Genomic DNA, 3,947 nt, shown 5'->3' with positions numbered 1-3,947 from the left:
TTTGCAGAGTTGGCAAGTGTGCAAGCTGTCATTGAGTAGACAATTTCAGGGTTAAGTGCCATCCAGAATGGTGGCACAAATCTATTTAGGTGTCTATTTAGGAGTAATCTCCATTATGCAATTAAGAAATGAATCCATTAGGTAATTTATTAGGGTATGCAATGCAATGGCTGCAGTGCACTGTTGGTGGGGAAAAGCAGCAAGGTCAAATGTACTGCAAAAAAGGTTGCAATTATGTTTCTCTTTGAGATCTCCTGAGATGGACACTGCAAATTAGGGTTTAACTTTCTTTTTCATTTTAAATTTTAGAGTGTACAGAAAATAAATGATTACATATTCTGTGTTAAAATGACAGCTTCAAATCTCATAATCATATCATAATCATAATATAGCAGTTCCGTTTGAGTTTATTTTTATACTGGCCACCAGAGGGCACGCTTGCACCCGTTTAAAAATGTAAATGAATGTCTTACCATCCATATTCTGGGGGTGTCGCTGCAGTTTGTACTGCTACCTCACAGCAAGGACAATTAGTCACTGGCTTGACTGTTATATTTCTTTTATGAATCTGAAAGCAAGAAGAGGATACAATGCCTTCTTTATCAATGCCTACAAATCTTTAAAATGGCTAATGTTAGTGAAGGTCTGGATTGTGCACCACACAGCTACAGCTGTGGCCTTGGTCAGCCTCAGGTCTCAACTCCAAATGCGTGCATCCCCCAAATACCCAGCACTGGGGACACACGTTTGTCACAAAACTATTTTGCTACAAAAATAACAAAATAAAATACAAAATACCAATGTGAAAAATGTATTTAATTAAAATACAAGTATTTAGTAATTTGAAAAATACAAAAATACCCACACATTAATTATGGTATACCAACTTTTTAAAATAAACAGGGCATATTATTGAAAATGTATCCCCAAGACACAAGAAATACTATTTTCTGATTGGCTGGCAGAGGGCTAGTAATTCTGTACATTGGGGCTGAAGTAGATCTGGTAAAAAATGTAATCAGCATCCCATGTCAATGTAAACGATGATTGAACTGACAAGAAGCAGACTTTGCAACAGGAATCAACTGTAACATAGCAAACTACCCACCATCATTTCCGTAAGCCTTTTTTTAAACTGAACTGCATTTCCATTTTTGTGCTATAAATGCCTATTGCCTACATGACTGGCAAAATGGGGGGCAAACAGAATAACATCCTGTAAGGTGTCCCGATATACAGAATTAATTAACTTGATGGAGAAAACTCTTTTCGCATCGGGAAGGTCTTTGCATCCGTTTCCTCCATTATTTCTGCATACCTCGGCGGATGTTGTCCCTTCATGTCCTCATGTCAAATCAATTAAGTGGTTTTAATACTGTACTGTAGTGGGGATGAACATCAGCTATTAGGCACTCAATGTCATGGGGTCAAAGGTCATCATATGGGATCCATGTCCTAATGTTCTCCCTAAGTATCTTATCTGTATCGTTTTTAAATTGTAGTCATCAAGGAACACCATGGGCGCAGCAGCACAATGCCAATCTCTAGGTATGATGAAGGGTATGTGATGATGATTTTAATTCCAAAGGCCAAGGGAACTTTATCAGGATGCATAGTATCCTGGATCCATGAAATAACTGGCCTTTAAAAATAAAAATCTGCCTGCCTCTATGGGAATTTAACATAGGGGTGCCAATACTTATGACCCCTGTATTTTAAGGAAGAACATTTATTTATTTATGATACATTATTCATTCTAAAAGAAAATTGGTGTCATTAAAGGTTGGATATTTCTTCATGTTTTTACTTAAGGCATTAAGATCAATTTCTAAAAGATGATTTTATGTTCCTCTTTTTATTAGTCAACTTTAGCATAGGTGCCAATAATTCTGGAGGGTACTGTAACATGGTAGCCTGGCGGGCCATCCTATATCATTGACATGTACAGGCTGAGCAAATTCATTTGCTGCCGCTAGGGTGCGTCTAGATTTCTAGGCTAGTAACATGGTGTTCTCGTGTAAAATAAGGGGGTCGACATAACAAATGCTGCAATAAAAATAAAAACATATGGAGCACACAGAACAGGCTTTTGGTGTATACTTTTATAGGCCTGCAACATAAGTTGTAAATGGAATGTTGAAATAAATAACAAGTTCCTGATGCCGTAAATTATCATACTCACTTGCAGTTCTTTCTAAAGAAGAAAAAGTGACTTACGGTTATGTAATATTCTGATTGTGCTGTGAGTCTCTGAGATACAGTTGTGGTAGAACTGCAGGGGGGCAGAGGTACAATGTGTTTATTATGCAGCAGCTCAGTGCACACTTTATTCATATAACCCTAAGCGTTCACAGCCAGGCTGCTACAACCACTGTGGTTCCCACACTTTGCTCAGCCTACATACAGTATACTAGAACTGTATGTTGAACGGTGGCTGGATTACATGTCCTTGTTTTTTTTTTCTTTCTTTCTTTTTTTCCCCCTCATCTGAAACATGTTGGGTGTTGGTACCAAATTTGAAGTACTTCTGTTTTTCCGTTGATTAATCCGATGCAGTCAGGCAGGAGCGGCACCTCAAACTGCATGGAGGAGCTCTCTGCTCTTTAGTTGTCATGAAGCTTATGACCTCACACCTTGCTGTCAACTTGTATCTTTTCTGTGTAATCAATTTCTTTCTCTTAACTTTACATCTGGTTTCCTGTTACTGGTGTCAAACCCCTCTACTTCCCCTATGCTGAGGGAGGAGCTGGTATTTGTGGGTTTTTTGGTTGAGCGGTGTTACAGAGTCACCTACAAGGGAGGTGTAGTGGTGTGTGACAAAATAGAGTGTGTGTGTGTGTGTGTGTGTGTGTGTGTGTGTGTGTACAGTATGTAAGGGGGTCCAGTTCACCCATTGGGACCTGAGCAGAGGACACACAAAGCAGTCTCACCCCACAGCATCCCTGGCACCAGAGAGAAGGACCCAGGGAATCCAGGCTGCTGCAGGCAGGTAAACGGACGCCTACGCTGCGCTCTCTGAAATGCCTTCCTCAAATGACTCCACCACAGAAGAGGAGCTGTGAATAATTGATGAGGCTAGTAATTCACGTCTATGATATCCGAAAAAAGCCCAGACAACAGAGCAGTATGTTTATGTAAAACAGGATAATAATCAATATTATTATAAACAATGGTACCCTTGCCAGAAAACAGCATCAGATGTAACGCTATATTCATTGTAATTGCAGATGTTTAGCTTTTAGCTTTCATTAGAACGGACCTTATATCCAAACAGAGCTTTTATTCCACTCGCATTCTAGGCTTCATATTAATCCAGAACAGAACACGCGTTTCAAATCCGCACAAATATAGCCTCAAAGGACCTGTGCTAGCAGCTCTGGTCAAGACGCAATTTACATAAAACGAGTCCTTCTGGCTGTCCTCCATAACTAATATGAAGTAGCCCGTATGAGACAAATCTTCAGCATTCACTGTCAAGGGTCTCTGGTTAGTGAGAGCAGAGAAATCCATCTGAACACTCACAGTTCTAATGCTGTGAGCAAAGTTATATATACATGAGATAGGTTAGTTGCATAACTGGATTATCTAATATCCAATAATGCATTTTGTGTTGTGTTGAGTGTTCTGGTCAGGTGTTTTTCCCCCTCTATTTCACACACTAGCAGAACATCTTGCTCAATATAACAGGGTGGGTCTGTTTATTTCGATCTCTCTTGCTCTTTTCTCACACCATGTGTTCTTATCTCTCTTTCTCTCATCTCGCTCGCTCTCTGTCTGAGCACAGTGGTCAACATTATAACTCACACATGTGCATACACCAGTCTTGCAGCACGCAGCTGTTGTTGTGGCTGAGTAGCAGTTTCATAAACATTTCAGATGCTGCTGAGTTGTGACTATCAGGGGTGACCCAGAATGCACTCCGGTATCAGATCCTTAATTTCTCACAC

The sequence above is a fragment of the Alosa alosa genome, chromosome 2 (assembly GCF_017589495.1).
Source record: "Alosa alosa isolate M-15738 ecotype Scorff River chromosome 2, AALO_Geno_1.1, whole genome shotgun sequence".
Lineage (NCBI taxonomy): Eukaryota > Metazoa > Chordata > Actinopteri > Clupeiformes > Clupeidae > Alosa > Alosa alosa.
Note: the sequence above shows the minus strand (reverse complement) of the source record.